This window comes from Neoarius graeffei, chromosome 1, assembly GCF_027579695.1.
Source record: "Neoarius graeffei isolate fNeoGra1 chromosome 1, fNeoGra1.pri, whole genome shotgun sequence".
In the NCBI taxonomy this organism is placed as follows: Eukaryota; Metazoa; Chordata; class Actinopteri; order Siluriformes; family Ariidae; genus Neoarius; species Neoarius graeffei.
In genome coordinates this window covers 24,050,718-24,069,469 of record NC_083569.1, presented here as the reverse complement: position 1 = coordinate 24,069,469, position 18,752 = coordinate 24,050,718, and the positions used below count along the sequence as shown (strand labels likewise).

General features: G+C 39.2%; 1 protein-coding gene and 2 non-coding genes across 3 annotated transcripts in view; all 3 read left to right on the top strand.

Moving 5' to 3' along the window:
• Positions 1-18,752, top strand: part of LOC132892138 (NACHT, LRR and PYD domains-containing protein 12-like) — a 445,190-nt gene that overhangs the window by 105,045 nt on the left and 321,393 nt on the right. The gene's annotated exons all lie outside the window — the stretch shown is intronic.
• On the top strand, positions 14,214-14,286 carry trnat-ugu (transfer RNA threonine (anticodon UGU)). The gene has a single exon. It is a non-coding gene; the product is annotated as a tRNA-Thr (tRNA).
• trnaq-uug (transfer RNA glutamine (anticodon UUG)) lies at positions 17,094-17,165 on the top strand. Its single transcript has one exon. It is a non-coding gene; the product is annotated as a tRNA-Gln (tRNA).

Genomic DNA, 18,752 nt, shown 5'->3' with positions numbered 1-18,752 from the left:
ACCTTAGTGCTGCATTTGATACCATTGATCATTCCATTCTTCTGGATAGACTAGAAAATGTTGTGGGAGTTAAGGGACCGGCCCTCTCCTGGCTCAGGTCTTATCTAACTGATCGTTATCAGTATGTTGATATAAATGGTGATATTTCTAGACGTACCGAGGTAAAGTTTGGTGTTCCACAAGGTTCTGTCTTGGGTCCACTGCTTTTTTCTCTATATATGTTACCTCTGGGCGATATTATTCGTAAACATTGTATTAGTTTCCACTGTTATGCTGATGACACACAGTTGTATGTCTCTGCAAAACCTGATGAGAGACACCAGCTTAATAGAATTGAGGAATGTGTTAAGGACATTAGACACTGGATGCTTATTAATTTCCTTCTGCTTAACTCTGACAAGACTGAAGTACTTGTACTAGGACCACATACAGCTAGAAGTAAGTTTTCTGATTACACAGTAACTCTGGATGGCCTTTCTGTTTCTTCACGTGCAGCAGTAAAAGACCTTGGAGTGATTATTGACCCCAGTTTTTCATTCGAAACTCACATTGATAACATCACCCAGATAGCTTTCTTTCATCTCAGAAATATTGCAAAGATAAGAAATTTAATGTCATTGCATGATGCAGAAAAACTAGTCCATGCTTTTGTTACCTCCAGGTTGGATTATTGTAATGCCTTACTGTCTGGATGTTCCAATAAGTGCATAAACAAGCTCCAGTTAGTTCAAAATGCAGCAGCAAGAGTCCTTACTAGAACTAGAAAATATGACCACATCACGCCTGTCTTATCCACACTGCATTGGCTCCCAATTCAATTTCATATTGATTATAAAATACTACTATTGACCTTTAAAGCACTAAATGGTCTCGCACCACAGTACCTGAGTGAACTTCTGCTCCTCTATGACCCGCCACGCCTACTTAGATCAAAAGGTGCAGGCTATCTGCTGGTACCTCATATAGTGAAGGCTACATCAGGGGGCAGATCCTTTTCTTACAAAGCCCCACTGTTATGGAACAGCCTTCCAAGTAATGTTCGGGAATCAGACACAGTCTCAGCATTTAAGTCTAGGCTGAAAACATATCTGTTTAGTCAAGCCTTTTGTTAATGGTGTTTATGAGGTAAAGGAGTAGATCTGGAGGGTCCTCAGACATAGTGTTTTGGTAAACTGGGATGTATGGATGCTGTCAGTCCCCACTCGCTTGCTCACTCGAGTTTGTTGACGGTGTAGTGGCTGGCTGCTTTATGTCCTGGGGCTCCCTCATGCCTGTGTTACCTTCTGGCTCTCTCCTTTTAGTTATGCTGTCATAGTTAGTTGCCGGAGTCCCTGCTTGTACTAGGTGCAATATGTATACTGTTCCTACTTATTCAGGTGACATTGGGCATACCTAACCACCTGTGTTTTCTTTCCCTCCCCCCCACCCCAAATCTGTCCCTCTGAGTTACATGGAGTCAACAGGAAATCTTTTGGTGGAGACGGTGGAGATCTCGACTGGCTATCGTAGCCTGCAGGGAATCAGCCATCAGACATTCTGTCGCATGTCCCAGACCCGGTGAAATGTAACTGAATTGTCTTGGCCAGCCCTAAGGGTCCCATCTGCATCTCATCATTGCTGAGGAGTGTGCTCCCATCACCCAATCAAGCATCCAGCCAGAGCAGGTCATGATATATTTTACCATATTAACATGCCATTGTTGTGTGTTATGCCTGATGTAAAGACTCTCGTCTCTGCGAGCCTACCACACAGATTTAATACTTGTCATTTTTAGGGCATACCTAACAATGTGTTTTCTTTCTCTCTCTCTTCCCCCCCCATCTGTCCCTCTGAGTTACATGTTGATCCTGGGCTTCAGATGCTGGCCTCTTCTGCCCCTCAGACCTGCTTGATCCATCCTGGTGCCCTGTGTCTGGTAGGAGTTTTATCGCACTGCTCCTGTGAAGGATGGCCCCATGAGGACAGTTGAGGGTTATACCTGTTAAAACTGTTAATATTATAGTCAGGCTGTCTGTTGTTGCCCAAATGAGGATGGGTTCCCTTTTGAGTCTGGTTCCTCTCGAGGTTTCTTCCTCATGTCGTCTGAGGGAGTTTTTCCTTGCCACCGTCGCCACAGGCTTGCTCATTGGGGATAGATTAGGGATAAAATTAGCTCATGTTTTAAGTCGTTCAAATTCTGTAAAGCTGCTTTGCGACAATGTTTATTGTTAAAAGTGCTATACAAATAAACTTGATTTGATTTGATCTCTCACCCATAGTCAGCTGGGATAGGCTCCAGCTTGCCTGCGACCCTGTACAGGATAAGTGGCTACAGATGATGGATGGATTAATGGATGATAACAGTGACCCAGTGGGCAGCATTGCTGCATCACAGCTTCAGAGTTCTCAGTTGGATGCTGAGGTCAGGTTGCTGTCAATGTGTATGCAGTTTTACATGTTTACTCCATGTCTCTGTTAGTTATATATAATAAATAAATAAATAAACATTGCAGTAGGAAGTTTGCTTGGAGAAACTGCCTGAAGGTGTGAATGAGTGTGTGAAAGGGTTGGTGCATGGTGCTCTATGAAGGGCTGACAGTCCATCCAGGGTGAATTCCCACCTCACAGCTGGGAGCCCCAGGACAGGCTTTGTGTTCACGACAACACTGACCAGAATACAGTGGTAACCAAAAAATAAATAAAACTGTTTACTAATAATGGAATATGTGCCAATAATATAACTCTTCATAAATTTTGAAAGAGAAAGATTCCCACAAAAGTGCATGTCAATTTCTTAAACTCATCAGCAGAACAACCAACAATACAACAAAACTGTGTGAAAGTTTTTGTACAGTGCAGTTGGATTTCCTGTCACTGTGGGCGCCAGAGCACAGTAGTATAGTGCAGAGTCTGATACAGCAGCAGAGGAGATAAGCAGATCCACTTCTTTCTTCTTTTCATCATCTTTAGCAAACATTCTTGGAGGAATGTTGGGACTTAGAGTTCCCCTTTGGTCAATATAAAGAAGGAACTCAGGTTTAGATTTTGGATATTGTCTGTACCAGTGCAAGTAGTTTCCTGGAGTACTTAAGTCATAGCTGCAGGACAGAGTAACATCACTGCCTTCATCTCTCACTGTCTGAGTGAAAAGTGGCTTTATTGACGCTGCCATGGAGTCACCTGTCATAGAGAAGAGAACATAATGTGTTTAACCTTTACACCATCAAACCAGAACTACATGTCAGACCCACATTCTGATTTTTCTAACCACCACACAGACTAATTAATCACTCATTCTACAATTAATATTTCTGAAATAACAAAAAAAATGAATAAATGTATAACTCACCTAGTGAAAGCCACAGACCCATGAATATAACAGTGAACATGATGAACGGTCTCAGCTGAATGAAACTATTATTTGTGTCTCCAATATTGTTAACATCATGCAGGTTGTTGAAGCTCCGCCCCACAGCATCACATGACAGTGTCACCTCCAGAATGAAACAGGCTGATTTTGGGGGTGTGCCTGTCAATTTAAATATGTAAATATGTCCACTGTGATTGGCTAACAGAAACTATATATGCGGGGATGGCAGAGTTGGATATTAGCCAATCAGAGTGAAGCTATTTACATATTTTGAGAGTTCAAGGTGCAACTGCATAATCAGCCTGGAGTGTTTACATCCCATGATAAAACAGCATGAGGCAAAAGAACCAAGGTGCTTTTTCAATAAAAACAATATTGCAAACTTTACAAAAGCACCTCAGAGAATAATATAAATTAATTGAAAAGAGTATGGCATGTCCCTTTGAACACTCTCAATCAATTTATAATCTCATCTCATCTCATTATCTCTAGCCGCTTTATCCTTCTACAGGGTCGCAGGCAAGCTGGAGCCTATCCCAGCTGACTACGGGCGAAAGGCGGGGTACACCCTGGACAAGTCGCCAGGTCATCACAGGGCTGACACATAGACACAGACAACCATTCACACTCACACCTATGGTCAATTCAGAGTCACCAGTTAACCTAACCTGCATGTCTTTGGACTGTGGGGGAAACCGGAGCACCCGGAGGAAACCCACACGGACAACATGCAAACTCCACACAGAAAGGCCCTCGCCGGCCCCGGGGCTCAAACCCAGGACCTTCTTGCTGTGAGGCGACAGCGCTAACCACTACACCACCGTGCCACCTGTGAATAAGTCATGATAAATAATTTAGTCTAACAAGTTATTATTACTATTATGATAATGTGATTGATTTATTGACTCTGTAATCACAAAGCCTGTTATTTCACTGAGGTGAGGAACAAACCAGCTGCTGCTCTTGGTAATAATATTAAAGATGCCAGTAAGTCATTAGGCCTTAAGGGAGGTGATGCATTTTGTGTGTGAAGTTTGCTGGATCGAGTGAAGGTTGCAGAGAGAGAGAGAGAGAAACTGGGTGTTTTATTTCCTTTATGTTTCTTATTTCTCCTCTGTAGCCTCGTGTTCTGCCTGGCCTACCTGTCCTCTTTCTCTTTTTATTTATTTTTTTATTAATTTGCCTCTAAAAAATAAATCTCATGATTGCTATTTGTCATTTAAACATGAAACTCTGTCAACAAAATAAAGTATTTACATTATCCAATCACAATCACCTCCATTACAAGTGAACCTGTCCAGAGCCCATTTTATTCACTGCAGCTGTAATGTGCTTGTCCATACTGGGAACAAATATATTACACATCACACATTATTAAGAAACTGTACCGTATTTATAGCCCGACTGCAATTTCAGTTTTCTTCATGAATTAAGAGAAACAAGTCATTTTGTTGATGATGAGTTGACAATTATACTATTCAGCTCGATCGAAAAATCAGATTTGATGCTGAAGCTCCAAAGATTGGAACACAACTGCAATAAGATCTCACATTTGGACAAGCTCTTTTTTGTACAGTACTATAAGTACTATGTATGTATGATTGAAGAGAGTCTATATTATAGTGAAAAGTAGTATTCATAATCAAAGAAGTTGAACTCTTTGGGGATGTGATCAGGGCCCTCGTGCTTGGCCCACAGTAAGATAACTGATGGTGCCATCTTGTGGAGAAAGGTGAAAGACTTTAACACACCAAGGTTGTTTTGTTTTCTTAAAATGAACTTTGTCCCAGTTTACCCTGAAAACAAAAGTGTTGGTGGGAAAAAGAAGTCTTTTTTTTTAATTCACAAATCATTACAGCAAATAACTGAACTTGAAAAAACTCATGAGCTTGTACAGATCCTCAGCTCCATCACTCAGGTTCAGTATTGGCCTCAACCACAAACCCTGTGGACCTTTCTGTAAAGCCTTCTGTCTGCTGTAACTGAGTAAGCTAGAAAGTCTTCTTGTGTCTAAAAAAAACAGGAAATCTTGATGATTTCAACAGTGAAAATTGGTCCATGCAGACAGCAGAAGTTGTATCTGAAAGCTTTGGCATTTGTATGAAAGTCTATCAAAATCAAATTTCTATATTTTGTTTGATTTTTTAATAATATATTTACATGTTTACACAGACAACTACTTTACACTTAAAGTGTGTAATTCAAAATGTGTTATTAATCCAATCATCCCAAAAAAATGTGTTTACCACCATGAGATAAAAGTGACGCATTTGAGATCAGTTATTGACTGACCTGAGAGTTATATTCACTATAGATCATCCCTGAAGCTTTTAGCAACCTGAGACCTTTAACTGTGAAATGTTACCATCTAATAAGATAATCTGCTTTGGAAATCCTGAGTAATGTGTATTCATTTTTCCACAAAAAGGATATAATTCATAAGTATTGAAAATGTGTCTAATCTAGTAGCCTGCTGAATGCGTGTACATGCACTGAATATGGCAATAATTCATCTGGGTATTTATATGCACAGCAATACCATGATTAGAAATAAAAACAAACAAACAAACAAACAAACAAACAAAATGGATCAGTGAAGTAGAGCGACGGCTACAATTATCGACACCTTAACGATCTTTTGGCCGTTCCACAAGTATTGACACCTTTGTCCACAGTTATCGACACCGTTCCACAATTATCAAAACCCAGATCATTATTTATTTTTAAAAATAATTAGTATGTGGTATTAAGTTAACAAAACATAGTTTTTATTTAAAATTTGTGTTACATAGACATATTTCATACCAAATATATTTTATATAAATATATTGATGTCGGTGCTTACGCAAATGAGGAAGTAATTCTAATGTTTGTAAACAAATGAACTGATAATGTTTAACCTTTCAGAAAATCTTTTTGTTCCACTTTCTACCCACTTTCTAAGTATTTTCATAGATCACATTTTGTTCATCATTCGTCGTTGTTTGTATTAATTTCTAGTTTTGTAGTTTACCAATAACTGCAACAGGCAATTGACATTGTAACTGCATGAAACTCCAGGTCAAAGGTCGCATGTCGTTCCTTGAACCAAAATATAAAATGTCTACTGATATAGTAATATGTGGTAGATATTTACAACAAATTGAAAAAAAAAAACCTATTTTCTGAATGGAATAGAAAAATCTGAATATTTCAAGCATGTCATTTTTTTATATGCTAGGAATTTAATTCTGGTCTAATTCTATTTATTGCAATAGAATTCCAAATACTCTATAAGCATTCCATTCTTTTATGAATCAGGAAAAAAAATTATTATAAATCACAGCACTTTTTATTATTTTTTTTTAAAGTACTTCATCTACTTCAACAATGTTACACAAAGATCGATTCATAACAGTTGTAAATGTCAATTCCACAGGGTGTTGATAATGGTGGACACCAGGGAAAGTGATCACTATTATCGACACATCACGTGACTTCTCAAACGCGCGTTTAGATACAAAATGGTGACTGTCAAATGAAATAGTAAGAAATAAAGTAGGTTTAGACAGGATATCATGAAATATTGGTGAATTTGATAAGTAAAAACATGTCCATGATCTTTCCACCATGCTTTCCTGCGATGATAACGTCCAGGTTTTTCTCAACTTGCTGATTGTGCTAAAAAACATTCCATCTCAGGTAACGAGCATGTCATCAGATGACAAGATCAAAGGGTGAGGCGGGTCTTCCGGTTGATTAATTAACCAATAATAACTGTTGTAACTGAAACTCACCTTTGGAAAATTGTTTTTTATTGGTAAATCTGAAAAGGTGTCAATAATTATGGACTGTCTATAATTGTAGCCATAATAATAACACAAAAAAGTTGGGAAAGGGAAAACAAAAGACTGGGAAAGTTGTGTAATGTTTAAAAAAATAATAACAATAATTAAAAAACTAATAAGGTTAATTGGCAACAGGTCAGTAACATGATTGGGTATTAAAAGAGCATCCCAGAGAGGCTGAGTCTCTCAGAAGTAAAGATGGGGAGGGGTTCACCGCTCTGTGGAAGACTGTGTGGGCAAATAGTGCAACAATTTAAGAATAACTTTCCTCAAAGTTAAACTGCAAAGAATTTGGGATCGCATCCTCTACGGTACATAATATCATTAAAAGATTCAGAGAACCCGAAGAAATCTTTGTCTGCAAGGGATGAACGTGCGCACGTTGTACGGTCAAAGCCATCAAAAATCAGGCCAATGCATTACCATATTCTCTTAAAGTCTGGGGCTACGCTCTGCTATAAATGAATGAAAGTTGATTGGAATAAATCATGGGGTAAACTGGGCAACAAAGTCATCTACAATGAATTGAATTTAAAACAGGATGCAGCAGTAACACCTGACACACTCCCTCTTTATTTTTATTTTCTGTTATTCAGCTGCATCTGTTACCACAAATGTAGTTTGTATCTGTGGTTAACTGATAAGTTGGCAAAGGAAGTATCTTTGATACATTCCATTTAACTTCATATGTATTGTTTTTAGGTTTTTGTACAGCCTCTCATTGACTCTGTATTACTGTGCTGCTGCTCTCAGTGCGCAGTGATAGAGTGCAGAATCTGAGATCTGTAGATCTTTAATAGTAAGTTCAGTCGAGTCTGAGGATGTTTCTGAATTGAATCGTGAGCCAGAAGGGTTGTAGTCAGCAGAACTTTGTGACTTTGCGCCTTTATACAGTAAAAACTGTGGTGCGCTGTTAGGATATTGTCTGTACCAGTAAAGCCAAATGTAATCACTGCTTGACTGATATGAACATTTCAGAGTAACAGTGTCTGTTTCTTTCCCCACAATGTTGGTATCTTTGTCCATCGGCCCAATGTTATCTGCAAAACTGCCTGTTTGCAAAGAAGAATATAAAGAAATAGATCTGTGAAATATTTCTGTAAACAAAATACTGACTTACAAAAATAAGAAATTAATAGATTAATACACACACGAGTATTAGTTAATACAGTGAATGAGCTGATGAAAGTTAATTACCTGTTGCTACAGTGAGAATCAGTGGGATGTATCTCACTGTGTGCAGTGAGTTGTATAGTTGAGCCATTTCTGAACACAGCTCTGTGAGGATTCTGTATAATAGTGCTGTATGTGCTGAAGCTGAGGTTGAAACAAGGTTTACACATGAGGGAACATGTGTCTCTAGAAGGCCACACCCAGGAAGTGCAGCTGTTGTAGCAGAACGTTACACAGATCATCACTTCACAGCATCAGTGACAGTGAACTGAGTCACCAGTACAACACAGAACAAGTCCTGCTGCTGATCAACCCAAAGCATGCCTTTTTTCCATCGCAATTGTAGTTCATGATGATTTTACCCATGAAATTGATGGATGATCATAATTTGACTCTTAAACAGCATTATTTAAAAAAAAAAAACAGCACACATCCAGAACTAAATATCTCCACCTACATACATCCCTTTATCTTTACTAAGTGCACAGTGGATCTGGAACCTTTTCCTGAACACACTGAGCGAGTCGCAGGAATTATCTTCATTTTATTTCAGAGTTTTTGGAGCTTCACAAAAGAAGACTTTTTTGTCACAACTTGAGGCACAAGCACCTCTGCCAGTTTCTCTGAAATAATTTTTTCTGAACAGGACTTAAACAAGGTGTGGAAAAAGGTTTACACACAGTGGGTTAGTAAAATTTATATATTTTTTTAAACAAAACAAAATATCCTTGGCAGTTCATCAGTAGATATCACTGATGTGGAATAAACCCTGATAAACAAGATTTCAGCAGATAATTATTGTGCAACAATCCTAAAATACCCTAATGACACCCTGAATATGCTGCTGGTGTGAAATTATTTTTCTTGTACATTGCACGTACATCAAGTTAATTATTAAATAAATATATGCAAAACATTCTGACTATATTTCAACGTATTATGGAATTATGTATGGATATTGCAATGTCACATTGATATCACCACATTTTACTAAAATTTAACTCCATTAGCCAAGTGATTATCTCATTTAGTGTCAAATTTCTAACACTGTGTGTGTGTGTGTGTTTATATATGGGAGACTATTGCCAACTTGGCACTGTGAATAACAGTTGAAATAATCATGACTCCGTGAATCCACTCTGAAGCTCCACTTCTCTGACCAGCAGGTCTAGTTTTGCCTGTTTAAGGCCCATCCGCTCCTGATGGTGCCACTCATACAGGTCTCGGAGTAACTGGAGCCGCTCCTTCTCAATGCTGATCAGCTCCCGGGTGCACTGACGCTCTCGGCCAGCTGTAATCTGGCTGCCTGCAATCTGGGAAGTGGCACTGTGGTCTGGCGAAGTGATGGGATCGATACTGTACCTCCTTCATATGCCAAACACCACTCAGCTGCATGCCAGTGTATAAGGGACATTAAAGGTCCCATGGCATCGTTTTTTCATTAATTGTGCGGTGGCCTCTAGTATGAATGAATGCCCTGTGAGCCGGTTTTGGTGAAAAAAATGCTGTGGTTCTCCTGTTTCAGGCTGTTCTAGTTTGGTGGAGGAGCGGGTGGCGGGAGAGCGACAGGATTTCAGCTCTCATCATTAATATTCATGACATGTCGACGTGTTACCTCTGAGTGGCTAACAGCACTGTGATGCTACCTCCAGTGGGTCAGAACAAGCGGATGTGGGTGTCTTACTATGGCGAGAGAGAAGGAACAAACCGCGAAGGGAAAAATACCGCGCGCTGATGTCATTAAGGTGCGACGCGAGGAAATAAATTCAACAAATGTTTGGGTTTTTACTGAACAAACAAATAAAATGAACGAGTGACTTAAAAAAAAGAATGTGGGTGTCTTTGTAAAAACTGTTTTGATTGGCTATTATAACAGAGCATGCTGCATGCTTTTTGGTTTTGTAGCGCAGAGTACCTGGCTAACTGCAGGAAGCGGTTAGCTGCACAGCTAATGTAGCCATTGCAAGGCTAACGCACCGATTTTAAAACACGGCAAAATGACTCAACAGTTATACACTTACTTGTTCTGTGTTTGTGGCTGATGCGGCAGGGATGCTTGGTACGGACCCAGGCTTCAGTGACAGTTGATGTGCAAAACCTGCCCTGTACTGTCCCAAGTTGTGGAAACATTCCTCAGGAAAATGCTTCCGACAAACATACACCGTCTTAGGTAGACTCGACGGCGTATTATTGGAGTAAATAAAATTAAGCCACTGCTTCTTCAGGGGCTCTCCCGTCGGCAGTAAAAACAGACTCCTTTCTGTGTTGTCACATCCATGTACAGCACAATTTCCATGTTTCGCTCGCTTAGGTGGTGCCATGTTGTTGTGTCCTCTATGGTCTCCTCACTACAAAATTGAAGTGACATATCTATGGTGGCAACTTTTGAGCTGGGCGGGCAAGCCATACAGTGGGTGGGAATCCGGGGGGGGGGCGTGGGGATCATCTCCCTGCTGACGTAGTAAAGGGAAGAGCCTATCAACGCGCCATTTTGACGCGCCATTCTCAAATGTTGACAAAGGGTGGGCATAGTTTGGTTTACACATTATGAAATTTCTAGCCACTGGGGTGACTTAAGAAGGTCAGAGGAACTCATTTTAACGTTAAAAAAACTCAGAAAGTGAAAATTTCATGCCATGGGACCTTTAAACTCTTGACTGGGTAACAATGAAATGAGCAGGCAAGGGAAAAACATTTTACTGAACTATTTAACTTGTTATTTGTTCATAATTTTATGTGAACATTTGCTCATTTAATAAAAAAAAAATGCTTGGAATAAAAAAAAAAACTTTATTGTCCAAAAATGTAAAAAGTTTCAATTATTCATTCCCACATTATATATGTAATGCTTTACGACAATACAATATATTAACATATTTTGACACTTTATATTTCATTGTTTGTTTTTAATTAAAAACAAATACCACATGACCTCATCGACTGGATTTATCAACTACTATAATGCCTTTAGCAACTACAGTACAAATACCTTTAGCAGTTACTAATGCCTATTGCGAGGATGCACATTGCAAAGATGCTCTGGACAAAGTTGCACTTAAGCTTCCTTCTTACGAGTGAGTTCAGGAAAACCACATACAGGTACAACGTTCGTTGCATAAGAACGTCTTTGAACTTGCTCTCTAGCTCTAAAGTGCAACGTTATCAGGAAACCCACCCCAGATCATTAGATAAGTCGATGTTATTGTTTTTAGCAACATAATTGTAGTCTTTGTTCTCTTGTACCATAGCCACAAAGTGCACAGAATTAACAAATTAATGGATAATTAACATCCAAACATGAAGAGGAAAGGAGAATCTTTACCAGTTTCTTCTCCCAGTTAGTGTTGCTGTTGCTTTGCCCCTCCTCTCTCTCTCAGCTCTCTTTTTCTTGCATCCACCAACAAAAAAGAATGAAGACATTTCTGCAGAATCAATTAATAAATAAAATGTTTTTTTTTTTTAAATCAGACAAAATTATCCTTGGGGCATCATCAGTATATCTGGAGCATGCAAGTCTCACCTGTGTGTGAGAAACACTGTGAGGCTTTCAGTGGATCATTACTGTGCTACAACTTCGAGAATAATTTTACAGGCTATATGGTGGCTATGAATATATTAGGCACATAATTATTGTTAATGAAGTAAATAATCATTAAAAAAGCAAGTAAAGTTTTAACTAATCATTAGTATTTTTAAGAAGTTAGTGGTGAGGATTAGTATTTAGGTCTAAGTCCAAATTAAACATTAACAGTTTATAATCAGGACAAAAATGATGGTTGATCATCCGAAAGTGAATTGGCATCCAGGCAGTTAGAATGTGCATGTGAACATGTAAAGAGCTCCATCTTATGAGAAAAGCACGACTCTGCTCCAGTCATGTGTAGTGCTTTTTGTACAGTGTAGTTGGGTTTTCTGTCACTGTGGGCCCCAGAGCGCAGTAGTACAGTGCAGAGTCTGTCACTGCAGCAGAGGAGATGAGCAGATCCACTTTCTTACTCGCTTTATGAAGTTTTATGGAAAATTGTGGACGAGGCGGTTGAGCCTTGGTGACACTTTCAGTGACATCATCAATCAGCATCAGAAACTCTGGTCTTGATCCAGTGGAGACGCCAAACTGATCCAGTATATGTGCAGGACAGTGTGATGTTGCTGTATTCAGTTACAGACATGGTGGTTTGGTCTGGTTTAATGCTGTTGTCAGCAGCCTCTGCTATAAAGATGTTAAAATAATCATAACCATTTATTTTAATCATAGTTTCAAGTGGAAACTGTGTTTTCTTTGAAGAAAAAGAATCATGCATAATGTATATGACTTACCAATATCAGCAATAGTGAAGAAAAGCAACAAGAGGGGTGACATTGTTATCCTGAGTGTTTAGTTCAGACCTCGAGCTTTAGAAATAACATGGAGCTCACAAGTAGCTCCACCCACTCCACATTTATTCATATTCATAACAGCTTCATCACATACTACAAACTTATTTTCCATGAATAATAAAATATCATCCTAAGAAGCCATGGATTTACATATTTCCTTGACTCAATTTTCCTCTTATATTAAGTTAAATTTATTTTCTTTCAATCTGAAGGTATTTATTTCATTCTCAGAACATAACTGATTCTTGTTGGAACCATTTTCTTGAGATCTTGACAGAATGAAACTTTTCATTATGAGATCGCACCATCATTTGCGATCATATCATTCTGTGTAATATTCAGCACAAAGGAATTAATGGTTTAAATCAAAAGAGTTGACTGTCTACATACCACATTCATCATATTTTACATAAGTAATAAATAAGGGACTATGTTACATCTCTGGACGTATTTCTCTCTTTCTCTCTTGATACCAGATAATTGGATTTGCTGTGAATGTTTGGAAACTGTGGGTATAACTGACATTAATTTTGGGATGTTACTCCTGGATTTCATAGACATTTCTCTTCATGAAATGTAAATAGCTTTTATTCTGTGTTGGATTAGAGTGTCCCTCCCCCCGTTTCCCAAGACACAGGAGAACAATTTTTCAAAGCCAAAAACCTTTTTGGGAGCAGTTGGGTGCCTTGCTCAAGGCCATCCCATATTAACCTAACCGCATGTGTTTGAACTATGGGGGAAACCAGAGCACACCCACGCAGACACTGGGAGAACATGCAAACTCCACACAGAAAGGCCCCTGCTGGCTGCGAACCAAGAACCTTCTTGCTGTGAGGTAACCGTGCTAACCACTTCCACTCTGTCCAAAATTAAGCCTACTCAGTGTTTTTTTGTTTGCCATGACCCGGACCAGGGTTGCTGCAGCCACAACGCAGAGTACTAACCACTATACGATCACGGCAAACTACTCAGAGGTAGTCACATGTTAACTTTCAAGACCATACCACTCATAGTTTTCAAGTTCTGCTCCGGAAACAAAACCTCCCCCTCAGACTAACCTGAGAGACTAAGTCTGAAATTGTTTCCATGGAAACATGAAAAATTAAAATTTCTCAAGTTTCTTTGTATGAAAAGGCACATCTACATCACCTTGTTAATATGTATACCAAGTTTCAAATCCGTATCATGAATAGCTTTGGATATATGCTCCAGAAACAAACATTGCTCTTAGAAACTAAGTCAAAATCTATTTTTTATGTAAAAATTTGAAAAATACTTGAGAAAGTAGCCAGAATGTACAGTCCACAGCCCACTCTACGATTGACACACTGCATTATTTAAAATGTGTGTCCTTTTTTGTGAGGCAAATAGTAAACAGAAGCTAACTGCAGCTAGGAACTAAAGTTGTGAGTGATGTTACAGCAGTTTCTGTGGGCTGTTTTGAGGATCAGCACAGGGGCTTCAAGGTTCTGTTGCAGAAGCTTTAAGGCTCCATAGCTCAGTGGTGAGAGCACTGGTCTTGTAAACCAGGGGTCATGAGTTCAATTCTCATTGGGGCCTGTAAGGGACTTTTTGAAAGTGGAAAGATGATCCAGATAAAAGAGGGGATATTGAGAACACTGACACCAGGGCCCTGTACTAGGAACGGAGGTTAAGTAACCCAGGGTTCCCCTGCTAAACTGGGGTTGACAAAACCTGGTTATCTTGTTTGGGGTTAAACGGTACTACGACGCCAGTTATGAAGTTGATTTGTTGAACCTGTGTTAACCTAATCAGGGTTAATGCAAGTTCACGTTAAAGGAGAGGTTATCAGCGCAAATCGCCACTGTTCACAATGGCACGGTCGCCGTGCTTCACGGAGGAAGAATGTGCTGTCATAATGCAAAGCTACAAGGAGTTCAAAACAACATTAAGAGCAAAATCTAACACAGCGGCTGCCAATAAGGAGCGGCAAGCATGTTGGCAATGAATTGCCGATAGGGTAAATGCACAAGTACATTCTCCCCTCTACATGTTCCAGAACAGAAGTATAGGATGAGAGAAAGCTTCATGATCAATCACAAGTCACAGAAAATGGTCCTTCGACGTGGCCCCAGTCATATATAGCTTGTTTAATGTCCGAAAAATCCTGAATAAAATTTGGTATGGTAAATTCATGGAGTAGCCTACTTAAGCTATGTGCACAGTCACATGAATTAGGATGACTGACTGTTCAGTCCCTTTGACTAAGTTGGTGTATGTCCTGTGAACATTTCAGAGGCAACAGCAGTGCCAAACACACCTGGCAACAGGTGAAAATGAAATATAAAAACATCGTTCATAATGGTGTGTGTGTGCGCGTGTAAGCAAGCATTCATTTGCCTTTTATTTATTCAAGTTTTATCTGTTTGCCTAATAGTTCAAATTGTTTTGTATATAGTTTATAATGTTGTTGTGTGATATTAATGATAATATTGTGGGAAAACTACTTTGCACGGACGTTCATTTAATTTATTCTATCGTCATTTTGTTTGTTCTATTTTTGTGTATTTTATTTATTTATCTGTTTGTCTAGTTGTATCTATTTTTCTAATAATATATTTTTTGCATTAATAGTTTGTTTTTTCCTATTAAAATAATATTGTGTTCTTGTTATAACTTTATCTATTTATCTGACTGTTTAGTTGTATCTATTTTTGTTACAATTTCAATATTTTTAATATAGAAAGTTTGTTTTTTTCTATTAAAATGTTCTTGTGTGATAACTAGTTCTTGTGTTATATTTATTGTAGTTGTATCTATTTTGTATCTCAGACTTAAATATTTTTGTAAAACAAGTGTTTTTCTATAAAATACTCTTGCGTTCTTGATAACTATGTTCTTGAGTGGGTTCTTTTTTTTTTTTTTTTTTACAGAAAAGCCGTTCTGCATGGACATTCATTGAAGCCCTCATTGTTTTTTAATGGTTATTTATGAGCGTTTAGGGGTTACAATAATGTAAATCTAGGTTGCTTTATATAAAAGGTATGTCCAGAAATATTGATGTCACTGTCTAAGCAGAGGGATCTGGCTTCTTTAGACGCTGTCTTCTTAAAACTGAATAAATATTTAAAAAGAGCCAAATGAGCCAGTCTTTTGAACGGCTCTTTTCAAAGAACAGATCACAAAGATGCAGATCCCATCAAAGAGCCATAAATCCCATCTCTAATCTGCGCTCCGATATCGCACGGGTCATCCAGGTATGCTGGCATTGTCTCTAGAGGAAATGTCGGTGGAGAGGTGGTGTTTAAAAAGGGTGTGGTTAATCGGAAACCTCGGGTTAACCAAGAACATAACCTGAGACGAGCAGGTTTGAGATGCAGCGTAAATTGCCATGGCAGCATACATCGGTTTGAACATAGCCAACTTTCGTAGTATGGGTTAATCGGGAAGTTACGCTGCACGTGATCAAGTTACTCTTGAAGTTACCCTGGTAAGCCAGAAAACCTGCTTCGTAGTACAGGGCCCAGTTTCCCATTTATTTTGTGTATATATACTCCCTCAGTTCAGTCCCTAGTCACGGAGTCTTAATGCTATGCTGTTAGTGCTAGCTCCCTCTGGCCCATGTATCTTGCCTGTGTCTTAGTATTTTTGGTTTTTGTTACTTTCTTTGGACTTTGTGGATTTTTGTTTTGACCTTTGGATCTTCTGAGCGTTTGAGTTTTTGCCTCTTCTTTTCTGAGTTGGATTTGGACATTGAACCTTTGGATATTTTTGTTTTTGTATATCGTCTGAGCTTTTGGATTATCCTTTTGTTTTTTTCCTTTGGATTGTAGAAATTGTAAATAAACTGTTTTTGATACTCTACTTTCGCCTCACGCCCCTGCACTTCAGTCATCCCCCTGGTGGCCTAGTGGGGGTTTGCTGGATTGTCACACTAGCGACCTGGGTTTGAATCCCAGAAAGACTCTGTCATGACTGACTCAGCAGAGGCTGCTTCAACTGTCCCTGCCAACCTTCAGGGAATTATGGCAGCTTTGACATGCTTTGGAGTGACCATGGACAGTTTGTTGTGAATATATGTTACAATATCAGTAGGTATTTTATGTTTTTAGATGTAAAAATATAAAGTTTTAGTTTGTGGAACGACATGTGACGTTTGACTTGGATTATCATGTGGTTACAATGTCAATTGCCTGTTGACATTGATTGATAAATTACAAAACTAGAAATTAATACAAACAACAATGAATGATTAACCATGTAGCCAGCAGTCACGGTTCCGAGAATTTTTTTTTCCACCAGGTTGATGATTTCAGGTAAAACCTTCAATCGTGTTCATGTGCTGCTGGAATTTCATTATATCATTCAAAGGTTTGATAGTAAAAACAACTCTTTGGTTATGTCTTGGTTCCATGGTGTAATGGTTAGCACCCTGGACTTTGACTCCAGTGATCTGAGTTCAAATCTCAGTGGAACCTCTGAAGCCTTTGTTTGTGGCTTCTGAAATCACATGCACAGACTGTCTGCTCTTTTTGGTCAAGCAAGCTGTCACGTCCCAAACCCTTTGTTTCCATTAAAGTGCCAGTCTTCTGAAAATTATATTACCCCTGGGAATTATACCTGATAAAACTAGACATGTTTAATAGTTTACTGTCTAAATTGTATTTTAATACGAGACCAGGAACATGTTCTGTTTATTTGGTAAAGTTTGGCTCTTTGAGTCCACCATTACACGAACGCGTTCCTGGTAAGTTACTGTTTGTTCAAAGAAGTGACATCATATGCGAAATGCTTAAAAGTTTGTTGGGATTTCTGGCTTCATCTGTTTTGCAAATTGGAGTACTTTTTTAACGATTTTTTTTATTTATTCTGCAACAAAACTAAAACCAAAGCATGCCTCCTAAGGGGTGTGTCCTTCAAGGCTGTTCAAGTGACATTTAGTGTCAATGCCAATTTGCAGCGTTCTGATGCCGTGTGCAGCCCTGTTGACCTGATCTCACTCTGTAAACGGGCAACCAAGTGGCATTTGAGAACACCACCTCCCCGTGACGAATTGCAATGCCCATGCTTCCACAGTCAACAGACATGTAGATAATGCCCGATTTTGTTTTTAAAGCAGCCGTCATGGACCTTGACGGAAAACCAGAGAGGCAGGGAAACCGTTCAAACGAGGTTTTGTCCCGATGGTCGTCTGCACGTAGGAGAACATGACAACCACTAATCCACAGAAAGCAATCCGGTCACGTTAAGGGTCTGTTTTTCTGGCTGTTTCGAGAGTACCTGATCTTAGCAAGGCGATAACTGGATGTCAACGAAAGCAGAGCTCAAAAGGCAAAGCATGGCTCTGCCAGGTTTCTCAGGAGCGTCTATTCGCTTGTTAGGTGCAAGGGGAAACCACTGCACAGCAGAAAACACGCGAAGCTTTTTCAGCGTCTCGGTTTGGGATTGTTCCAAAAGGCACAGACGGAGCAGAGATGGCAGCTCGACATTTGTTCGCTGCCAAGTTCAAGAAAACCAGCATCATTTCCGCCCGGTTTCGAATCGTGGACCGCTCTCGTGTTAAGCGAACGTGGTAACCAATACAATACGGACACCATGCGTGTGTTAGCTCTTGCCTGGGCCTCAAGAAGAATGCGGGTCACACTTAAACAATTGTCACGAGAATAGGGGCACGGCCTTGGCATCGTAGAGATGAGCTGGTGGTCGAGTGTGACAAGGTTCAGCATCAAAAAGTGCTGCAACAACATCACGGTAAGAAATCAAATGCCTTGTTTGGACGGGCCAAGGAGGGGACTGAGGACTGGTCTTTCCACTAGCAACGTAAGTACAACCCCGATTCCAAAAAAGTTGGGACAATGTACAAATTGTAAATAAAAACAGAATTCAATAATTTACAAATCTCAAAAACTGATATTGTATTCACAATAGAACAACATGTCGAAAGTGAGACATTTTGAAATTTCATGCCAAATATTGGCTCATTTGAAATTTCATGACAGCAACACATCTCAAAAAAGTTGGGACAGGGGCAGTAAGAGGCTGGAAAAGTTAAAGGTACAAAAAAG